General features: G+C 39.2%; 1 long non-coding RNA gene across 1 annotated transcript; it reads left to right on the top strand.

Moving 5' to 3' along the window:
- Positions 1-323: 323 nt before the first annotated feature.
- LOC144295504 (uncharacterized) lies at positions 324-24,460 on the top strand. Its single transcript, XR_013362636.1, has 4 exons — positions 324-479; positions 4,017-4,102; positions 17,283-17,342; positions 24,310-24,460. It is a non-coding gene; the product is annotated as an uncharacterized LOC144295504 (long non-coding RNA).

The following is a 24,460-nucleotide window of genomic DNA, read 5'->3' as shown; positions in this document are numbered from 1 at the left end:
TATATATGATGCGCTGGAGGCCAGTAGGCACAGGGTGATGGGGGAACTCACTTTACTTCCTTACAAATTGTAAGGAAGTCATAGAGCCAGTATAGGATCTGGCCCCACATATGTGGGGGTATAGCTTAACATGTGTGAGAGGTATAGCTTAATTTGTTCCTGTAACCAGACAGTTTCTTTAATGTGCCACTCTGTTGGAGAGTGTCAGAAAAATCATTTCAATCTGGGAGTCAAACTCTAAAATTTTCCCTGAATTTTGTTACATCCCAGAGAGTTGATTTCATAGCAAAGCATTATGACACAAGGCCCACTGGGTCCTCTTTGTCATGTAATTATACAGGCCTCCTCTGAGACCCCTATTGTTCCATCCAGGGCTTGGTGTGAGGTACAAAGAAGAGTCCCTAGAGACATCTGTTTACATCTACCTGGCAACTTTCAGTCTGGCCACTAGCGTTGCCACATTCCAGCTACTCTTAGAGGTATGCATGTCATTCTTCTAGACTGTGTTTGAGGTCTAGGCAAGTCTCTGAGGTTCTCTAAGTCCTATCTATAAGAACTTTTCTAGGCATCATGGAGTTATCCTACTTTCCATCTATTCAGTTCTTTACAGCACATGCCACCTCCCGGAGCTGGTCTTGAGCTCCTCCCCCTGGGACACACAAAACCATGACTCCCTTTTCATTTCTGACATTTTTTCCTTTCAGTAGGGCATCCTTGAGACTAAAGGCTAGGTCAAGCTGATTTGTTTATATATATAAAAATATTTTATATCTTTACATACTATTTATATATACATATATAAAATTATTTATATATTATTTATAAATGTATATATATTTTTATATGTACCTTTTCAAGTGCCTAAGCTTTTAATGCATAAAAATCAAAGAAGAGGCTCCCTCCTCTCTCTCCTTCTCCCCTTCTCTGTTCTTGGGACTGTCACAGTCATTTCCTAAGTCCTTGAAAACAGCTTGACAGCTGGAATGGTGAAACAGGCCAAATGGAAAAAAAAAAAGAAATAGAAATCAGGAAAAATAGTTATTTTAAAAATTATTATATTACTGCAGCATTTATTTTTAGTAGAATATCATTTTAAACACATGGAGTTAGAAATCATTTCAAGAGACCAATTATTATAGCCTCTTACCAAATGCTGGGATCATCTCTACGTACAAGCAATGATCTGTGGTGAGAGTTTACTGTGCTTTCTTGACTGAAGTTTTAATATGTTGGGATTGAAGCTTTCCTATTCTTGATAATTTAGTGCAGTCTTGCACATTGCTGCCCGATTAAACATTACATAAATGTCATCATGTAATTCCTGTTTTAAAATGCTCCTTGGAACTTATACTTTTTCAGAATATCTTAGTTGGATAAGTACAAACATTTAAAATTGGTTCTCTAGTTTTTTACCTTTTCTCCTTTAACCATTATAAATTCTGTTATTAGAGTAAGCTATCTATTCTCCCTCTGGCATTCAAGGATTCCCGTGAAGCCCTCCATGTTTTAGTCCCTGTGCAGTAAAGAATTAACTAAGGAGCTCTAAGTTTCTCAAATCTGTACATACTAAAGAAAGGACTGGCACTTGACAGTGTCTTGAAGATAACCCCTAAGTCCTTAGATTATCCTGCCTGACAAGAGTGTTTTTATGTATCTGCGGATCTTGCACAGATAGTGTGTGCTAAGAGTGTGATTTATGGTGGGTGCTTTGGGCCATGCTCTCTATCTCTGGAGAGGCTGAAAACTGGGTATTAAGGTCATCAGAAAGGTGCCGTAGGCCTATGTGACTGACCCTCAATAAAAACCATGGATATCAGAGATCCCTGGGTGGCTCAGCGGTTTGGCGCCTACCTTTGGCCCAGGGTGTGATCCTGGAGTCCCGGGATCAAGTCCCAAGTCAGGCTCCCTGCATGGAGCCTGCTTCTCCCTCTGCCTGTGTCTCTGCCTCTCTCTCTGTCTCTGTCGCTCATGAATAAATAAATAAAATCTTTATATTAAAAAAAAAAAACATGGATATCAGAGCATGAGTGAGCTTCCCTGGTTGGTCATACTCCATACCTGTTGTCACACATTGCTACTGGCAGAATTAAGTGCTGTCCCTAGGACTCCATTGGGAGAGGACAATGGGAAGTTTGTACCTTGTCTCTCCTGGACTCTGCCCCATGTACTTGCTAAGATTTGCTGATTTTAGTCTGTATCCTTTTGTTGAAATAAACAGAAATCATGAGTTAAACCAACTTTTCTGAGTTCTTCTAAGCAAACTACTGAAACTGAAAGTGGCTTGGGGATTCCTGAGACATTCCCCACCTGTCTTTCTAGCCTTGACTCTCACCCCTTGTTCTAGGTACTGAACTTTTCAGCCAAATATAATAACAGTTTACCTTTTGGCATGCTGGTTCTGAGCCCAAGTATTTGTTTATTCTATTTCTTTTCCATAGAATCCACCTAATGCTTGTCATTCAATGAGTGAAGGCAGAAGAATTGCCAGGTGGTCTAGCTCAAATCCTAGGTTGCTCTATATTCTTAGACTTTTGAATTCTGGTAGATTCTCTCATGGCCCTGCTAGTATTCAGAATTCAGTTTAAATATTAATTTAAGGTGTTCTAGTCAAGCTTCCAAACCTCTACCAATTTCTCTTTAATGTTTTGAATTCAAAGTCTCTTCTTCCTTTCCTTTTGTACAGCTTAAATGAATGTGAATTCTGTCCAAGTAGCCTCCATTACTTCAGATTAGCAAATGGCATTCTTCTGACACCATGAAGGATTTTGTCATCCTCATCTCAGATCCATACACATAACAACTATTTTTAAAAGCCAGAAGTTTTAGACGGTTGGAAGAGGAGGGAAAAAGTCTCAGATCTAGCAACATCTCTGGCTATGCAAATCTGAATTCTGCACATGCTATTCCCCTGGGCAACAAAATACAGGCATACATCTCTGCATAGATTTTTTTTTCTGGTAAATAGAATCTTAAGTATTCCCTATACAACTATGAATAATTGAGTGTTGAAAATTTTTATGCTTTATTAAAATGTATCTTCATAGGAAAGATGTACAATTTTCTCTTACAGGAAATCCCAATTGTTGGTAATGAGATATAATAACAACATATCAAAGGCAAGCATGTAAATAATTTGCATTTCTAAGTAGCAGAACCTGAAAATGTGCAGGTTTACATTGGATATTCTTTAAGATCTTACATAAGGAAATTGCATAAATTATCCATTGCTTTGTAGAAGCAGATGAGCTATGGCACTAGTGCATAAAGGATAAAAGAGTGGTTGGTTGGCCTTTACTGCTGAGGTCTGGGCTAGAATAGAGCTTCTCTTATGTAGGCATCTGCATTTTGGTTTATGCTGTGAGAAGCCTTCTATTGTTCTAGAGCAGCTTTTGTTCATGGAATAGTCCCAGTTCTGGTAAAATTTGAAGCAATAAGGTGGAAATGCTTCTGGTTTTAAGTGGCACCGCGAACTCAAATGTGGATCTCAGAGGCCCGACCTTGGAATTCATAATAAGAAGTTTCTTAGTCTTCTGTCCCCTGGAGGGCCATTTCTATGATATCCACTCTCCTTGCCTACTTACATTACTTAGGAAGTGAAGTAGAATTTTTTAGAGAAATCTCATTTCCTCTCTCAAATCTTCCCAAAAGATTTGAAACTTGTGTGGTAGTTTCAAGTCTAGGAGTCAAGAGGCCTAGTTTTGAAACTTGACTCTACCATTTATAGCTATGTAGCCTTAGGCAAGTAATTAAAATATTAATCCTCAGTGTCCTCATCTATAAAATGGGAGATAATAACTAACCAGCCTGCTTCACAAAGCTGTTGTGAATATCAGCTATAACAATGGAAATACTCTTCAATATTAAGCCATATATATAAATGCAAGGTCTCTCTTTTCTATTTTTTTCTTTCTTCTAAGTATTATTAGACTCTTTCTTCACCACCCAGTATGTGCAAGGTGTAATCACAGACTACAACATGAGGATGCTGTTAATATATCATTGCTGTCTCTGTCCAGCCCCTAGCCTGCTGTGCTATGCTGCTTGGAGACAGGGACCACACTGCTTCTGGTGTTGGGCCAACACCGGTTAATGCCTGAGGAAGGTAAGCAGGAACTCCCAGAGGAAATCCATCTCCAGGATTCAAATAGCATTTAACCTAGAGCTCTGCAAGTGCACTTCTCAGGGAGCATTTTACTTTCATGGGTTCAACCTGACTGTTTTGTTTTTTCTATTTTTAGATCCCTCTTCCAAATAATATTTCTTTTGACAGATCAAAGCTGGAAAGAAACGGCAGCTCTGGGACCAAAGAGAAGACCATATTTCTGATTGGAGGCGGCATATGTGTGGGGAATATAAAGATGAAAAGACAGGGCATTTCCTCAAGGAGTTTATAGTCTAGTTATGAAATAGATATGCAGTTAAGCAAGGCAAAGATAATCACTACATAAGGACCAAATATACCACATGCAGAGTAAGGATGGGGCTAGGGGTGGGGATAGGTGGGAGAAATACAAAATGGGCCTTCGTAGGGTGAGGGAGGAGATACAGGGAAGGCTTTTGGGGAGAGGAAGATTGGAACAAGGATATACAGATGCTTGCTCTGGAATGTCCAATAAAAGTTGTGGAATTCCTTGAGAGGAAAAGCCCTACTCTATTAAAAACTTGATGAAGCAAAGGTAGTAGTGAATGAAGAGATTGAACTGAATTCCTCCCACTGATTGTGGAGAGGAAGCAAATAGGCAAAGGCTCTCAGAGCACAGATTCTCTGAACTGGCAGAGACAGAGCTTGAGAGTGATGGGGGTTGTACTATTCCTGGGACCATTGCCAAGGGAAAGCTTTGTTGTCTCATTCTTTTTAAAGGAATATTCTCTGCTTTCTTCCATTGATAAGTCTCTGTATACCTTTAGCTAAACATGGCTTTAAGTAGCACTGAAGGCATTTTATGTGTATGAGTAAGAAGAAAGAATGAGTGTACATGTGTGTGCATGCATGTTTGTACCAACTTAAGGTGGCAGAGGCAGGAATGATGCTAGAAAATGTCATTTGCAAACTAATTTGCTATTCAGTATTCATCAGTATTTATTAAGCACTAACTGTATACTAGGTATGTTGATAAGCTCTAGGGAATATAGTAATGTTTAAGGCAGACATGATCTATGTCTTCGTTGAGTTTATAGTCTAGATGGTAAATTCTAACAGGATTTCATGACCTATTCAGCAATTGTCTGGTGGGCTAAACTAAAAGTTACATTTTCATAAAAAATCCTATTTCTTTGCACTGAGATGGAGCATTAAAAATTTAGGTTAAATCATAAAGATGATCAGCACAGCAAGCTGCACTAAGATGCATAGTAATTGAGGCCACAGGGAAAGTTTAAAATGCCATTGATTTATTGTGCATACAGGCATCCCTAGCCTCTGATATGATAAGAAGACAAAGTGGAGGCAGGCTGTAAGATGATGAGGCAAGTCACATTCCATGGGAAAACAAGGAGCTCCTCAGAGACTATGACCTGAACATGCACAGCTGCTTAGTGTTAGGCAGTTGGGTGAAATGTAGATTTGGATAAGGATGGTGATACAGATGAGAGGAATAAGAGCCCAGAGAGTCCTGAAAACTTTTTTTCACCAACAGTTGTATGGAATCCTGACATAGTGGTATTTCCAGCTCTTTGGAGAGATGAGATGGGTATTTTTTGGTCAAGGTGTTCTATTAAAACATGGAGTTATGTATTATCTAGGCTAGGAGGGAGGGGGCTACTGAGCTGATTTTATGTTGCTTCAGAGAGATAGAGACAAAAAAAGCAAAAGACAGATCCCTGGGTCTTTCATTTATAGTCTCACAGGGATTCAGGCACCATAGATTCATGGCCATAGCAGTTAAAACTGTGAGGTTTTTGTTTTTGTTTTTAAGAGTATGTATGTATGTATGTATGCATGTATGTATGTATTTATTTATTTATTTATGAGAGAGAAGGAGAGAGGGTGCCCATGAGGAGGGGAGAGGGGCAGAGGAAGAGGAAGAAGCAGGATCCCTGCTGAGCAGGGAGCCCAACACGGGACCTTATCCTGGGACCCCAGGATCATGACCTGAGCCAAAGGCAGACACTTAACCTACTGAGCCTCCTAGGTGCCCCAGAACTGTGAGTTTTATAACTTCCTTGTCCTAGTTATTTTGTATTATCCCCTATATATTTCCCCATAGCCACTGGCAATAATAACTCTGCATTTTGCCTCAGAGATAACAAGGATATTAAAAGACCCTCTGTAGCCATGGTTCTGCCCCACCCCACCACACCCTTGAAGGGGAACAGGTAGTGGCTACCTTGAGAAGAAGGGAAATCTTGTATCCTTGAGTCCTTTGCATGGAAGAATTTGCATTGGACACTGGCTGGGTCTAGGCTGAGCCTGTGTAAAAACCCTGAAGGTAGGTTATACTTGGTTCCAGATTGTATTTTCTTTCTTCTTTAACAATTTTGTATGTTTGTATGCTTTAATTTAACTTTTGCTCTGTGCTCTCAATGAACCCATATCTATCCTATGCTTTCTTTTATCCTGTTCTGTACTTTGGGGAGGCTGACAATACATATTATCATGCAGGCTCTTTGCTGTCTGCATTCCAGTTGGGTTTGGGTATGGAAGGCAGTAACTGGAGATTAAAGTGTGAGAGGAGAGAGGTCAAAACATTTACTCCCTACTTTCACATCCTTTGTGCTCTGGGCCACAGCTTGTGGCAGTGACATGTCCCTCCAGGACTATATCTCCTGCCAGGTGGCTCAGTTCCATGGCTCCAGGTTTCACTGGACCTTGTTAATATTATTTCCTCCCTTTACCTTTTCAGATGTAGAAGTGGTGGTGGCCAATTCTTTTCACTTTTGATAGTTTCCATGTTCTCTACCCACCTTGCTGGTTCTTTTCATTTTGCTCATGCCTCTGTAGATTATTTCTTTATTAAAGTCTGAGTGGGATGCTGTTTCCTGCCAGGATCCTGAGGAATGTAGTTTTAAAGCTACTTAAAGTTAGGCACTATATATAATCATTGTTTTGAACGTTTTTAAAAAATTAAATATTCTGGGTTTAATCAAGTTCTGGACACTGAAGATATTAATAGGTTCTTTATTTTCAACTTCCTACCACATTTTATCTGAGAGAATGTCCAATTAGTTCTATTCTAAAATATATTTAAACCTATCATATTCTTCTATCTCTACTGCTATACCCTATCTCAAATGGTATTTAATCTGGATTCTGCAATAGCCAGTCACTTCCACCTCGTTCCTCTGCTTCTTCCCTTGGGCCATATAGTCTACTCTGTAGACAGAAGTCAGAGTGATCCTTTAAACATTTGAATCAGATCATGCTACTCTCTGTTCAAATGTCTCCAGTGGCTTTCCATTGCATTAAAATGAAAATCCAAAGTCATTATCTTGGGTGATGAGACTCTGCCTATAGTCTGGCCCTTGCTTACCTCCTGGAGTTCATCTACCTATACTCTCTCGTCATAAGGCCTTGTGGCTCTGTCTTCCTTGAATATGACAAGCCTATTTCCCCCTTAAGTCAGAATCTCCACATGGTGTTCCTCTGCCCCAGACCATGGTTGGCTCCTTCTGGTCATTCAGATCTCAAGTCAGACTTTTTCAGAGTATTTCTCTGGCTATTCAAATATGGCACCTGAGTCAGTCTCCAGAACCTTATGTCATTTTATTTTTTTCATGGAACTCATCTCCATTTGAAATTATAGTCTTTACTTACTTCCTTGCTTAGAGTCTGACTAATACCTTGTCTCCTCAGTGTGTGGGAGTGTATAGGAGTGCCTTAGCCCATGGTAAGTGCTCAACACACACACACACACACACACACACACACACACACACACAGGAAAGATTTACTGATCAGAATTCTAAATTCTTTACATGGATTATTTCATTTAATCCTCACAACGACCTCATTCATCAAGAGCTATTATTATTCTTATTTTACAAATGAAGAAACTGAAACACAGTGAGGTTGGATAACTTGCCAAAGGACATAACCAATTAGGAAGTAGCGGAGACAGAATTTGAAATCTCGCCATCTGGCTCTTAGTCCCATGCTCTTAAACTGCTTAACTGTACAGCATCCTAACATTTGTTCAATAAATTAATGAACACTTCCCATCAACTTCTTCCGTTTCTCACTTGGACTTTAGAAAGGAAGAAGCTATCTAATTTTTAAATGTGGGAGCCTGCCCAACCTCATGCTGAGGGGTTTTCTACCCCTGAAAAAGGATACTATGAGCCCAGGACAGCAAAAGAAGCACAAATCTCTTTCTGGAATACAGCCGCTTTGGGGAAAATTCCCAAAGAGCCCAGAAGTGCTGAGCCTGTAGACTGCCAGAAATGTGGGCTGGAAATTCCCTGCAAGAATATATATTTTTTGAACCCAGTTTTCCATCATTCATTAATTCAGAACACATTGAATAAGTCTATTTATTGCACTAAACACTTGGGATACAGAGATGAGTGAGAGAAGGTGCCAGCCCTATATAAGCTTCTGGGCTAATGAAACATCAACTGTACTTCTAGACACATGTTCTGCTTGTTAAACCATTTTTCTTGAATCTATTAAAAATATGAAAATAGACCAGATGTTATCTGACTGACTCTGTACCTGGACTGATGATGATGGAACCTTGTCAGAATGTCAGAAGCTGGTCTTAGATTCATTCAGACTTGGCCTCCAAAGGCTGTTTTCACAGTCTTGGGTGCATCATCGAAGGGGCTTCTCTTACAGCTCCCTTTGGATGACTATGCCATGGTTGCCACCCATTTGAAAGTACTTGTCAGCTTTTCAAAACTGCCTTTTCTTCTCCCAGCCTTAGTCCCATTTTGACATGCAACACTCCAGCAGAGGCTTCTCCTCATTAGGGCCCATGTTGTTCCCATGCTCATCTTCATCTTTATTCCCCCTTGGCACCAGATGAATTACCTATGTCAAACACATCTCCTTTTCTTGCAGTTCAGTCACTCCCATCCCTCGATTGTTTCAGTTCCTGTTTTCCAGTGCCCCTTGTTTGTCTACTTCAGTCAATTACCCAAGCCCTTGAAAGCCACCCTCGTGCTACCACATGGCAGCTCCGTGTAGGGATCACCTTGCAGCCATGTGTGGTAATGTGACTTAAAATACAGCCAAGAAATGCACTCTGTTTTTTATTCTGCTCACTGTACCATAAGCTTATGTTGAAGTGTCTAAATATCACCTTCCTCTTCTTTTTTTTTTTTTTTTCTCCCCTTCCTGCTGGTCTTGTGCTTTCCAGGTTTCTCCCTGGAAATTTAAATAGCCGTGTTTCAGGTTCTTTTCCTCCAGCTGGATTAGCTTTCAGGTCTCCATGCTGAGGCTCATTTGGTAATTTCCTGCCCATATTTCTAAGCTGTGCAGCTCCTTTATGTTACTTGCTGGTCCTTAGTGGTTTTTCTATGCCTTTCATTTTAGCTTGATCTGCAAATTTAATTAGTGGGCTGCATGTCCTTCCATTTTAAAGTGTACATAAGATAAAGGCAGTTTTCTGCAACAGCAGGTGGATAATAGAAACAAGGAAGGAGGGAGTTTGTACGTAAACAGTTCTCTGTAAAATAAGGAGGCGGAGGAGGATGAAAGAAGATGTGGAAGACATGACACAACAGCTGGGAATGTGACCTTATTGTAGTAAATGCCCCCCCTCCAAGTTTGCCAGGCTGTTCTGCACATATGGTGTGGTAGCACCTAACTGGGACAGTTTCAATAGCAGAAACACAAAGGGCGATTGAGGTGAAGGAGTGAGATCGCAGTTCAGGAAAAGGCCAAGGGAGATGCAGTTCCAAATATGAATGATTTCTGCAATTTAATCTCTAGGAATAAACTCCACATCTGCCTCAGGTCAGGTTTCTGGGAAACAGACTATGTGATGAAATTTTACTGGGGAGTGCTCTTAGAAACACCACCTGTGAGGGAGTGAAGGCAGCAGGCCTGGGCAGGAGGAGCCAGACTGTCCTGCAGGTTCAGCAAGGCTTCAACTGATTCCCATGAGCTTCTCGAGAGCTGGGTGCCCCTTTGGAAGAGTAGCACTTTGAGGCAAGGGTCTCAGCCTTTCTATCCTACCAGGGGCCAGTTATTGTACCTAAAGGAAAGGGGGATAAACGAGTGGGGCTCCTGTTTTCTGGGGAAGGTAATTTGCAGAAAAAGATTCGGCTGAGTCATCATGGCCAATTCTATCAGCATCTGGGAGCATGGGAGCTCCAATCCTGGAGAAGTCTGGGTGGCGCACGACCAGTACAGCTGTGTGTAAGACCATGCCAGCCCTCTCTGACAGTTAGGATTCCTGAGCTTTTCTTGTTCAGCAGGCACCTTCCCTCCTTTGCCTTCTGTGACTCAGCTGTCGAGCTTCAATCTCTCTCTCTCTTTAAAGACTTTATTTATTTATTCATGAGAGACAGAGAGAGAGAGGCAGAGACACAGGCAAAGAGAGAAGCAGGCTCCATGTGGGAAGCACGATGTGAGACCTGATTCTGGGAATCCGGGATCATATCCTGAGTCAAAGGCAGATGCTCAACTGTTGAGCCACCTACACATCCCTGTCTAGCTCCTCTTAACTGCTTCTTCTCTCTTTTCTGGTTCTTTATTTCCTTCCCATTTGCTTTTTAAATATAGACACATTCATTCATTCCATCAATGAGTAATTATTTAAGTGCTCCTTTTGTTCTAGATTTCCCCTAATGCACTGTTTTTAATCCTTGTTTCACCATTCTCTCTCCCTGGACAATCTTGTCCACTCAGGTTTGGCCTTTTTCTTCCCCTCCCATGATTTCCAACTCTTAAAGTCAAGCTTTAGTTTTACCTTCTAAACAATCCAATTTCTAACTCTTGGCTGGGGTGCCTCACACTGAGTGTCCAGTAATGAAGTCAGTAGCATCATACGATCCAAACATATCTCATTCAGTGAAACATCATGGCCTCTCAAGGATAGTATCCCTGGGGTGGTCCCAAACCTTGCTACTCAAAGTATGGGACTAATGAACAAGCAGTTTGTTAGAAATACAGTCTTTGTCTCCACCCAGACCTACTGAATGAGAATCTGCATTTTAACAAGACCAATGATTCACAAACATATCAAAGTTTGAGAGCCGTAGATCTAAAACTCTCTTCTCCTTCAAACTCCAGATCATTTTTGTGTGTGTGTATTTCTTTATTGGAGTTCAATTTGCCAAAATATAGCATAACACCCAGGGCTCATCCCGTCAAGTGCCCCCGTGTGCCCATCACCCAGCCACCTAATCCCCCGCCTACCTCCCCTTTCACTACCCCTTGTTTGTTTCCCAGAGTTAGGAGTCTCTCATGGTTTTTCACCCTCTCTGTTATATCCCATTCATTTTCTCTCTTTTCCCCTTTAATCCCTTTCACAATTTTTTATATTCTCCGAATGACTGAGACCATATAATGTTTGTCCTTCTCCGATTGACTTACTTCACTCAGCATAATATCCTCCAGTTCTATCCACGTTGAAGCAAATGGTGGGTATTTGTCATTTTAATGGTTGAATAATATTCCATTGTATATATTGACCACATCTTCTTTATCCATTCATCAAACTCCAGATCTAATGAATAACTAGTTCAATCTATTTTGTCTTTTAATCCCTCTTTCAGTGATATCACAGTAACCTCCTAAGTGATCTTACTGCTCTCAGTCTTGCTCCTGTAATTGATCCTTTCTACTGATGTATACCTATCCTAAAACATATCATGTCCTCTTGCACAAACTTTCAACTGCTTCCACTGCCTAGAGGGCAAATTTCAAAGTTCTAGTGTGGTGCGTGTTCTCACTTTTCTGTTTTTACCTTCCACTGCCCCCTTCTACCTACCCATGCTCTAACTTTATCGGTCTGCTCCTATCTGAATGCACATTCACAGCCTTGTGGCATCCCTTGTGCTGTTTCTTCTGAAACATCCTGTTGCCTTCCACTTAGCCTATTGAAATCTTACTTAGGCTTTAAGATCCAACTTATCCAACTTAAATGCTCTGTCTTCCAAGAGTCCCTCAAGCTTCCTGCCTGAGCTAATCTCAAAACATGTTAGTTATCTCTGTTTTGCCACACTTTCATTATGCTTTGTGTGAAGCCTAAATCTTAGTATCTAGGAAAAGGCTAAGCACATTGTGTGTGTGTGTGTGTGTGTGTGTGTGTGTGTGGTTAGTTATATAGTTACATATAATAAATCCATGAATGAAATAAATAGACATCTGCCATCAGCAATTTTTTTACATACTTTAATCTGTTTGGAAAATTTAGTATCTCATGGATTTGCCAACCATGGTATCTAGACTTTCTGAAACAATCCTATTGCAGTACATTTTCTAATTTTCCTATAAGTATATATTTTTATATTTGACTACCAACTTAAAAGTCTGGTCCTCACTTTCCTGGTCTCTAAACTGTATCACTTAGCCACCTATGAAACAGGCTTTGAGGGTGCAGCAGGGTTCCATGTAGTGAGTGATGGATTATACTGAGTATCCCAAAGCAGGTTCATCTGAGATTTCCCGATGGTTCTCCACAAGCCTGGCTGCTTGCCTTAATATTTACACATCATGCCCTCTTCTCTCTTTCCATGCCTTCCCTGGCTTCCTACTGCCAGAGTGGAAGGAGAGAGATCTATTTCCCTTTGCTAACTCTGTCTGAAGTGACAGAGTTGATCAATGAGTTGCTGTGCCTGTCCGGGAAAGCCAGTTTCATTGTCCTCCTGTGGCTGGGCTGACAGCATTTAGCCTTTTATGAACTGAACAGTGAAGCACTCTTTGGAGCTCAGTTTCACCCGTTTATGGTGGATTCCAGCTGTATTTTTTATATCTACTGTTGTTATATTGTTGCCAGTGGTATTAATCTCTGGCTAGTTTATTTGCTGTGGATTTATAATGACTTTACAACATAAAAATAAAAAAAGAAAGAAAGCAATAGAACAAACTTTAGATAGTGAGGACATTCAAATGAAAGGGTGAAAATACTAGAGGCTAATTAAGGCCTATTATAGCTTTACAAGCTTGGCTCTGAGGCAGTTGTCCTCCTGAAAAGGGGGACCTGTTTGGACCATCATACTTTCCATACTTGTTAAAGATGAAGTATTATTGCTGTAGCAGGAGAAAGGCTCATTCCTGGGATATGAATACTGTTACAGCAATCCTCACATTAGAATTAAAACAGTTGAATAACATGGAGTGAGGGGACCTCTTTGACTTGATATCTATTTGATTTTTTTTTTAAATATCAGTAAATACAAAGTTAAAGGGGTTGAAAAATCTTCACAAGGACCTACAATTTCATCTTAGGACAGTGTCCATATTCTTAAACTCTATGTTGAATGATTCCATAGCAAAGTGTGTACTCCAGATTCCTCCACGCTTGACAGACACTGTAATTTTCTTGGCACATATGTTTTGCCTAAAACTAGAATGCATTTGTCAAAGCAAGAAGATACCTGTGATAGGTGCCATGAAAATAATTAGGTAGATAATCTCTTTTTGATAGGTGAGCCATTAAAAAATTAAATTTAAAAATATATCCAGACTTCAACCTAATTAACACATTTTATTGAAATACTTTAAAATTATTTTATGAAGGGCAGCCTGGGTGGCTTAGCGGTTTAGCACCGCCTTCAGCCCAGGGCCTGATCCTGGAGACCGAAGATCGAGTCCCACCTCCGGCTCCCTGCATGGAGCCTGCTTCTCCCTCTGCCTGTGGCTCTGCCGCTCTCTCTGTATCTCTCATTAATAAATAAATAAAATCCTTTAAAAAAAGAATTTCAAATAAAAAATATTTTATGAAAAATTGGAATAGACAAATAAACCTTAGTGGGGAGGAAACTTATTTCCTGTACCTCTACATTTGTCTTTCTCCTGATGAGCAGCCCAGCTGTTAAGACCTTCATATATGGAAAAGATTCTTCTTATTATAGAGGGATAAAAACAGGATTGAAATCCTTGAGAACCTGAAGACAAGTTTTTCAACTGCCTGCAAACTCCTACTAAATCTTTTTATTTTAAATTGAAGTATAATTGACATACAGTATTATATTAGTTTCAGGTATACAACACAGTGATTCAACTTTGTATACATTATGAAATGCTCACCATAATAAGTATAGTTACAATTTGTTACCATGCAAAGTTACAATATTATTGTCTGTATTCCCTATGCGGTACTTTAAATTACTGACTTATTTATTTTATAACTGGAAGTTTATACCTCTTAATCCCCTTCTATTTTTCCATCCATCCCTCTACCCTTTCCCTTTTGGCAATCACCATTTATGAGTCTGTTTCCATTTTGTTTTGTTTATTCATTTGTTTTGTTTTTTAGATTCCATGTGTAAGTGAAATCATATGGTATGTGTCTTTCTGTTTCTGACTCCTTTCATTTAGCGTAATATTCTCTAGATCCATCCCTGTTTTTATAAATGGCAAAATCTCATTCTTTTTTATGGCTGAGTAGTATTCCAGTGTGCATATATGTACATGTACCCATTTTTTCTCTATCCATGTATCTGTTGATGGACACTTAGGTTGCTCCCTATTAATTCTTTAAGGGTCAGATTTGTCTCTTCTTCAATGAAGATTTTTTGATCAGTTTTATCTTTTTTGCCAGCACCAGGCAGAAGTGATTACTCTCTTTGTTATGCGGTTACCATTTTTAATTCCTCTTCTATGGTCCTTTCACAGTATAGAACAGTAATTCAGTTAAGTGTGTCATTCCTATGAGATTGTAAGCTGCATGTGGTAGCACCATCGTCGTCATCATACTTATCTTATCTTCATCACCACCTCACCATAGCTGACATTTATTGAATGCTTACTCTGAGACAGCATTATTCTAAACAACTATATGAATAAACTCATTTCAGCCTCACAGTAATTCAATGAGATAGGTACTTTCTAAAATCCTTATTTTAAGGTGAGAAAAATGAAACCTACAGATGTAGAGTGAGTATTATTCACCTTGATAACCTCATTTTCTAGCACTCTGCTAACACAGAGCAGGCACTCAATATTTTTTGGATGAATATCTTCTTAGATAACTTCTACCAGTTTATTGTTGAGATCTAAAATGATCTATAACTTTTGAATATAAAGATTATGTCTTTAAAAAGTTCCTGCTTGTTCAATTCAAATTTAATTCAACAAATACATTTAATTTCCTTACTTGTTGATTTGATTCTTGTTGATAAAGATGGCCTAAAAACTCCCTAGGAGATGCATGTGTAAAATGGCAAAGACTGTAGGGGAACTATCAGGTTGAACCCTCTCAGGATTTTGGACTCAGTGCACATGTACTATCCTGCCAATTTCTTCCAAACACTTTCATATTCATGTCTGTGACCTTGCTCAGTGACTGACTTATTTGTTCATTCAACAAACCCTTACTGAGCTTAGACATAGTGCTATCCCAGAAAGAATAGCTGCTCTCAAAATACTTGTATTTTGGGAACCCCGGGTGGCTCAGTGTTTTAGCACCACCTTCAGCCCAGGGCGTGATCCTGGAATCCTGGGATTGAGTCCCACGTCAGGCTTCCTGCATCGAGCCTGCTTCTCCCTCTGCCTGTGTCTCTGCCTCTCTCTCTCTCTCTTTCTGTGTGTCTCTCAAGAATGAATAAATAAAATTAAAAAAAATAAAAAACCAAAATACTTGTATTTTAATGGAGATAGGTAGATATGGAGAGGATAGAGGTTGATAAATATCACTAGATAGGTTAACGAAAAAGCAAAAAGTAGTTACCTATCTTCGTCTTATAAGAGTTTGGAGAAGGCCTCCTTCTATATTAAATGGATAGGAAAATCAATGAATAGGAAACAAAGAGAATGTGAGAAGAGTATCCCAGGAATAGGCATGTATAAAGATATTGAGGAAAAGTATGTTTGGGGCTATGTAAAAATTTCAGTATGACTTGGACATATAGTATGATTACAGATGAGTATCTTGAATTCCAACAACCTAAAGGCAATGAAGAGGTATCAGTATGTTGTAAGGAAAGCATAAAGGCAAGATTTTAACTTAGAATATGCTGGCTATAAGTTCATATTTTTATCCTGCATGTACTTACCCAGCATTTACTATATATCAAAGCACAATAGTATTTAAAATTTGGATGAATTGGAAAGACACTGTTGTGGATGCAGGGAGGTCAGTTTAGGAGAATGTTGGAATAAAGACTGAGAAGGCACAAATAAAAGAAGTAAAATTTATTTATAGTCAGTCCATTTATCTGATATCCCTCCCCTCCCCCCATGGCTCCATGACTGCCTAGAAAATATTACGGACGTAAGAGATTACTATTCAGTATATTTAGACTTACCATTAATTTAAGAGTTCTGTTTGCTAATGTACCCATGGAAGCCATGTTTGTTTATCTGAATGATACCTACTAACTAGCCTGGCAAATGGTTTAGTGGGAAGAGTAAATGCTTTGGAAGCAGACAGATATGGGTTCAAATTGCTGGTTTGCTACTTTTTAACTGAATGAATTGTGAGCAGCTGTCCCATATAGGTTCTTAAACTATGCAGTCCTATTCCTTTTATTTCCCCCTGGAAATCTCACACTGACATGGCTCCTATTTCTGCTTCCATTGTAAGATGGCACTACTCTAGGCTGGTACCATTAAAACAGGGTCAAGACCAGAGAACAAGCACAAAGAATGAATGATAACTCAGCTAATTAGAGTAAAGCCTATTCTTTGAAGGCTAAGCTCCTTGGTCAAAATTTTTGCTTTAGAAGATACCCAAAGTGTGAACCTGAAGGCCATCTCTTTGATTATGTGGTCGATTATCATAATAAGAATTTATCTAGTACAATCAACTTTTTGCTGCTGTGATTCAGGTAGTGTACTAAACAATTTAAGTAATCTCATTCAATTCTCACCATAAGAACATGGAGGTAGTTTTGTATTTATTTTGCATATGAAAAAGCTGAAGATCAGGAAGGTGGAGGGATGTGCCCCCAAACCATTAAGAGAGCTGAACCCCACCCCTAAGCTCTGAAGCCCATGTTCCCTCCAGGACACACTAGGTCCTTCCTCTTATAAGAAGCTTTCAAGACACTGAGAAGAAACTGTGAAGTAAAATGACATCCATCCCTGTCCTAAGGGAATGTATAATATAGTATAATACAAAAATACCTATGATAACTAGCAACACATCTATAGGTGTCACTGTGTGTTTATCTGATACAGACTGATCCTGTGGATGTCAGTCTAACTTATCCTCATTCTACCTTATTCCCAGGAACTTAACACTATTACCCTAACATCTACCCAGTGAGCTTTTCAGAAGACAGCAGAGGTGGTAAGTGTGCCAAATCATCCATTGGCCATCTCAACTGAAGAGTGGAATTAGTGCCACGGTAGCAATTTGGAAAATGAAAAGGCTCTGAACAAGTTAACTGCCCAGCCTACATAGGGTTCCATGTGCTGAGCCAGAGGGTCTAGACTGATCAGTGACTCCAGATCAGCTTTCAGGCTATTGAAGTGAGTAGTCTCTGGGCAGTTTCTACAGTGGCTCCTGTGGGAGGTTTGGCCAGCCTGATTTGGTTGACCAAGTGGTATAATTAGCCAGGAATGTTCAGAAGTAAATATTATTGAAGGGGAAATAAAACCCTTACCCATGGCTGCCTCTATCTCAGAAATGGCAGAGACTGCTCCTGGAATGGCCAAATAGACCCCAAAAAATGATAGACAAGTCACTCTAGATGAGAATGTAAAGTTAGAAACAGATTCAGTTTCTGTCTGTAGGGTTGGCCACTGGTCAATTTGCCTCTTCGCAACCTCTGGTTTACATTAGAAGGGATTTTCCTTAAATACTTCTGGCTCCTCTCCACTCCTTTATTCACTCAGCACTCTGGGGAGGGCCAATGCCTAATCTGACTAGGAAATATGTGAAAAATAAAGCTCAGCTCATCAACTCCTCTTGGGAACAAGTGCCCACAGGGAGTTGCGGTTCTTCATTGCCCTTCCATTCCGCAAATCCTACCTGCATGGTCTGGGACTCAGAGGAGGGTATAGAGAGGAAGGAGCCTGACTTGTAGGTATAGTATTAAGAAGCCTGTTTTACTCTAATACTGGGTTAAATCTCTCCCTTAGCCATTACTAGTCATAAAGGGATATTTTGACCACTGTCTTTCACTCATTTCTTAATTCGTTCAGATCTTAGGTTAAGGTAGAGAATCATTGATTATCCTGCTCTGTTCAGAGATCTTAACACACCCATGAAAATGAAAATGTAGTAAATCAGATTATTAAGTTGCTGCAGAAGACGGAAAGTGGAGGAGTACAGAGGTCCATGTGATCTTTGTTTCTATCCAGCATAGAAACTCTGGAAAAGGGCTATGCCTTCAGCAGGCAAGTTTATCTCAGGCATGTGGAGAAGCTCCTGACTCCATTGGTTACATGACCAGAGGAAGAGATTACCAAAGAATGTCTTTCCACAGCTGCCCTTGAAAGTCTTATATATGTATGTGGGGAATTAACTATAGGTAGTCATCATAATCAGAATAAAATTAGTTGAGGTGATTAATCACTCACAAAGCCTGCACAGGTTCTGGTGTAAGGTGTGCCAATTGTACTAACTTCCTCAGGCCAACAGAGCACTTATTACTTCAGAGACGACCTTAGTGTCTATGGTAAAGAAGTGAAACAGAGCTCTAGTGTTAGAGGATCTCATGTTCATTTCATGCAAAGGATCCTAAATAGCAATCTGGAATTAATTTGATCTTATTATTTTCTTCACCCCCACCTCATTGTTTCCATCATCCTTCTCACCTAGTTGAGATCAGTGCTTTAGTTTATGAATGTATTTTTTTTCCTACTATATTGTAATAAATAACCTAGAATATAAAGATTTTGGAGATCTTGGTAGAGGTGAAAATGGAAGAAAGCAAGATTGAGATCAGGTATTAATGACCACCCATGAGATTTGTTTGATTATGGGGAAGGAGGAGAGTTGCAGATGGAAGGGAGAGTTTGGGCTACTTAGGATTAGTAGGCAGCACTCACAACAGCCACTCTAGCGGCCTCTAGTCCAGTTGCAGAAACAATATACAGGCAGATGTGGGGTTTAGAAGCTTAAGATCAGCTTGAATGTAGCTCCAGCAAGTTTTCTGGATTTTTCTTGTTGCCTTGCTGTGTTTTATTGGGCCATATGCTCATAGAGCAATTTCACGCTGGGGCTCTTGAAAGTGCCATTGATGAAAAGAAAAGTAATTATTTTATACATTCATTCTGTTATTCAACACATATCCTAGTAGTATCTGCCGGGTATCTTCAGTGGACGGGAGATGAAGGGAAAATTGGAAAAGTACATGGTGGCCACAGAGGAGGGCACAGTGCACAATGTCCTGCCTATGTGGTTGCCACTTTATAAATACTGCTCCAGGGTTAACATTCTGTGATTCAATGGATTGAATTAAATTAAACTGACTTGAATTCTCAGTGTGATGGGGGGATAAATAAGAATAACGGATCCCTCATAGTTCATACAAAGAAAGACATCACATTATTTTATTGTTGGGAGTAATAAAAATTGCCCTAATTCTTCAGTGAGCAAATGACTCTTGAGAGAGGTGGTAGAGGCAAGCAATGGTTTCAAGGAAAAGAGATTTGCAGGAGTTCACTAATGAAGACATGAAAATGTCAAAACACAACTGAAGCATTAAAACATGTCCAAGGGCATGGATTTGTAGAAGTGCCTTCTTTAAGAAAATGCCACAGTATCTCATAGAAATAATCATTACTGGAATATGAAAAATGGCCCCTGGTTATAAATTCACGAATGACTATTTATAATGGCAGGGCCCTGTACATTCTGTCAACTGGCCAAATATTCCTTTAGAAATTTTATGAAGAATTGGCATAAAGAAGGAGGAATAGATACCCTCCTTCTCACTCCTACAACTAAAAAAAAAAAAAAAAAAAAAAAAAAGTCAACGTTTTTGTTAATGAAGGTCATTTAGCCGTTACCCACTTGAAAGGTAGATTTTTCCAAAAGACATTCCAAATATGGAATCTATCTAGGACTCCACCAGTTCATATGACTTCTGTAGGTGAATTAGGGTATCCCATTTGGAAAGATCATAATTTAGTATTTCTGTGGTGGTTCAATATGTTTCTATGCCACAAAGCATGCCTTAGTGAGTGGGGGATGGGAATGTTAAGCTTCAGTCCTTATGCCCCTGTGGGTGAACACTCTGTGCCGTGACCATTCAACACAGCTGTACAGAAAGCCTTAGAGAGGATAAACCACTCACTAGCTTCTATATTGAAGTGCCAGGCAGAGAATGAGATTCATTGTAAGAGGAGACTACAGTTCTGGGATCCTGTTATGGTTAGGTGGGACAATGTACAGCTTTAATTACTGGGTCCTGTCTTCTTAGAGTGTCACCATGGATATCTTCCCCTTCATTGGTCCCTGAGGGTCTCTGCTGTTCCTGACAGTCATTCTCCCTGGTCTGACCCACTTCAGTTGTCCTCATCAAAGCTTTGAGGAGGGCAGAGAGAGAGGCTCTGGGGTACCTCTCTATAAATTCAGAAGAGATTAAGCCATTCTTGGCCAATTCACTCCTTTCTTCAAGCTCTGGATATTCTTGTCAGTAAAATGAAGAGTTTATGTAAATAGTTTTTAAGGCCCATTACAGAACCAAAGTCTGAGCTAAGCAAAGCCACATTTTCTATGATTACTTACTTATATGAAAACTCCCAAATAAAATATAAGCTGCCCACAGAAACACTGGCACATTTGTTAACAATATTTTATTTATTGTGAAATGTGGCAAAGATTTTTTTTTTGCTCCTGTACATTTTTCAAAGTAAACTCTAATTTACTCTAAAAATACAGTTTCTATTTTTGCTTTAATTTATAGTAATCCAAACTAAAAAAAAAAGGCATAGAGTATTTAATTTCCAGTCAATCCTCAGAAGAGCCCACAGTTAACATAGCATGTATAAACATTTCTGTAGATTTTCGGGAGGTAATGTTCACACAGGCCAAAAGTAAGTGAGTGGCAAGCCCTCAGCCTGAGTCATATGTTAGAAAGCTCTGAAATAATAAGTACTAGTTTTTAAATTGCAAGCTCATTCTTTCAAAGTGGTTATTTAGAAAAATAAAGAACCGTTGCCATATCAAAATTCAGCAAAACATACATTTTAAAATTTCAGATTAACCACAGAAGATGGGTCAAATGAGTGGCCACCAATTTTAGAGTGAAGGGCTCCCCAAAAGGCAGGTTCCTGATAACTGTAATATAAAAAATGTATTTCTCTCTCATCCTAGAAAGTTTAATTTACTGTGCTCTGGATAAAGTCCATAAGGCTCAAAAAACCTTGTCAAATGAGCACATTTTCAGAATAATGCCCTGAGATGCTGAACTCCAATTTGTGCTTGTCTAAGCACAAGTTGTGGGGTGATAAAGATATTCCAGAAATAGGTGATGCTACAAATATTTCCCATTGTCTAAGAAAACTAGCATGTATTTTTCACAAAAGTAAGATGATCTAGAGGAATTAATATCAAATACAATAAATTATTTACTTGAGATTCTATTCCCTAGGCCCAATTTTGAATAAATGTCTACAGTTTGCCTAGCAGGACCTGGAAAATGTCCCTAAGCAACCATGTTGAATTAATTATATTCTTCCAGCCATAAAGAATTAAGGAAAAAGAGAAACTAAAGCAAAGGGAATTAAAAGGAGAATACTTTTAGCTCAAAAATACCTAAACTATTTTTTTAGTTTCAAGTAGCATTTCTTGGAAAACTAAAAATAAAATTATGGCTTAATGTGCAGGTAACAAATGGTAGCTGTATGTGTGGATAAACCAGGTCATCAGATACTGGGAATCTTTGGTCTTCATAAACTTGGGAGTGGAGGATTTAGACTGGGCCATGGCATGGTTGGCCCTAAGCAGAAGTTCTGTCCCTTTCCACACTCTCTCTTTCTTGAGCTGCTTTTCTCTCTGTCTATTCATCTCCTATGTCCCTTTTCTTGCTTTTAATCTACATGCCTGAGCTCACTCTCCTTGGTTCTCTGATGACTCTTCTCTGAATTTTGTATCCAAGGGACCTGGAAGGAAAAAACCTGATTTGAATTATGGCTTAGTGAAAATCTGTATTTATCTTGTTTTCTGTCCTTCAACGTTCTTTGCTTCAAAGAAGAAATGTCAGCATCTCAAGGGGTCTTCTGTGGCCCCCTGTCTGAAACAGCATCCCCTTCCCCTTACAGTCAGGTCCTTGTGACCAGCATGCAGAGAGCTGACTGGGGAACACCGAAGCCCACTTCCCCACCCAATGGCCTTGCAGGGAAAGAGTGGGAAGAAAGACCCCCTTACTCTACTTTGCCATCTCCTGTCAGAGCCTTTCCCACTGGCCGACCCCAAACGGAAAGAAGTATGTGGAAATGTGTTCAGAGGGGATCTGGAGAGGATGGAGAAGATCTCCCCATGCCTACTTCGCTCTCTCTTTGCCTCATTATACTTGCTTTAGAGCCTCCAGCATCATACTTAATGCTAGCTGTGGTTAGTTTATTATTTTTATGGTAGGAAGGGAACTTGATGAAATATTTAATTCTGAATTCTCTCTAGTTTTCCAGAACCTTGCTTGGCACATTATATGTACTCATTAAGTATTTGTGAAAGAAAGGAAAAAAGGAAAGAATAAAAAAAAAGAAAAGAAAGAAATGAAGGTAGAAGAAAAGAAAAATAAAAAAATAAAATAAGAAAATTTCCATATATGTGTATTTTCCATAATAGATCTCTGGAAGATCTATTCTGCGCCCCTCAACCCTGAACCCCAGTGGTATGTGAAATGATTTTAGGTAGTATGTTGATAACTGCTTTTTATTTTACTTATTATGTAAATTAATGCAAATTATTAGATGACATTTTTCCTCATGATGGATCTTTAAAAGGTATTTAATTATTAGAAACTAAGTTACAGAAAAATATTACATATGTATAACATAAATAAGACAACACTATATAAATAAATGAAGTTTGAGCAAAGGTAGAATGAAATATTCCCCTTAACTCTATGTTTTTAATAAACAAAATTTGGGCCTTTTGTATCTATATAGTGTTTAAAGCTGTGCAAATATGTTTCACACTTGCTATGTGTTCTCATGACAACACTAATTGTCAAGTAGTTTAAAAGGCATTTTCCAAGGTCCTGCATTGAGTTGATGATAGATTTGGGAACATGGCTCAAGTGTTCTGATGTGAGAATAGTTCTGTCATGTTTTGCTTAGCAAGGAGCTCCAAGTAGATGAGTACTGGGTGCACCATGGCCATTTCTATAGGATGGAGTGCTAAACACACAAGCTCTGAAGTCAGATCACCCTGGCTCAGTCCCAGCTCCACCTACCATTAAAAGTGACCTTGGCAAATTACTAATCCTTTGTGTGCCCTGGTTTCTTTATCTGCAACATAGTATAATAATAACTCTACTCCTGTTGTTTTGGTGCAAGGACTAAATAAATCAACATAAGCACCTAGAAAAATGTCTAGGACATAGTAAGTGTGCTGGTGTTCTAGTGTGGGAATATCTCTAATCAGTTGGAAGTAGAGCCTACTTCCTTCTATTCTTTACCTCTCCCCGCTGTATGTGCAGAGAAAGACTCATGCAGCATACCATGAACCAAAAATATATCCATTTGAGGTGCCTGGCATTGATTTATAGCTACTGGAGTACTGACAAATACATTTTAATAATTGAACTCTGAGTGAGTGGACATTTCATAGCTGTGGGAGATGACAAGAGAATCTTCTGAAATGATACAAAACGTGCATGTTGTTACTATCAGCTCTGGGATAGTGCAGAAAAATATATTTTGATGGGAGGCATAAAGTAATTCTATTAATAATAATGAGGTCTGCATTTTTACTTTCTCCACTGGGGGCATGCACTTGAATTTATTTGCAATATGGAATATTCTCTCATGTGCCACGCACCTGGTGTTGCCTGAGCTTGCCTAAACCTCGTGTTCTATTACATACAGTTAGGCCATTTTTATGAGTTTGTGTGAATTTACACACTGCTGTCTGTAACCCTTGAGCAGTGTTCCTACCTGCTAGAAATGCTGTTTCCCTCCTCCCACTTTTTAAATAAATATGTATTTATTAACAATTCTTACTCCCAAACTTTTAGTCAACATTGAGGTGAACATACTAAATAAAGTCAATTAGCAGTCTTCCAGCTTTGATATTTATTCGATGATCTTAATAATTCCCACATAGTTTTCAGCTAGTTTTTTTTTTTTTTTTTTACCAGACTGTGAAGAAGCATGGAATCTTGATGGAGAGATGAGTCCCTCAGAATACCTTCATGTAATTAAGATAGCCTCACTTTTCATTCCTGATTCAAGGGAAAAATGAATAAAGACACAAAAAAAGCAAACGAATAAATAGAAGTTCAATGTCAA

Source organism: Canis aureus, chromosome 23, assembly GCF_053574225.1.
Source record: "Canis aureus isolate CA01 chromosome 23, VMU_Caureus_v.1.0, whole genome shotgun sequence".
NCBI classification, from domain to species: Eukaryota; Metazoa; Chordata; class Mammalia; order Carnivora; family Canidae; genus Canis; species Canis aureus.
The sequence above is the reverse complement of the archived record's forward strand: the minus strand, read 5'-3'. Positions and strand labels throughout refer to the sequence as shown.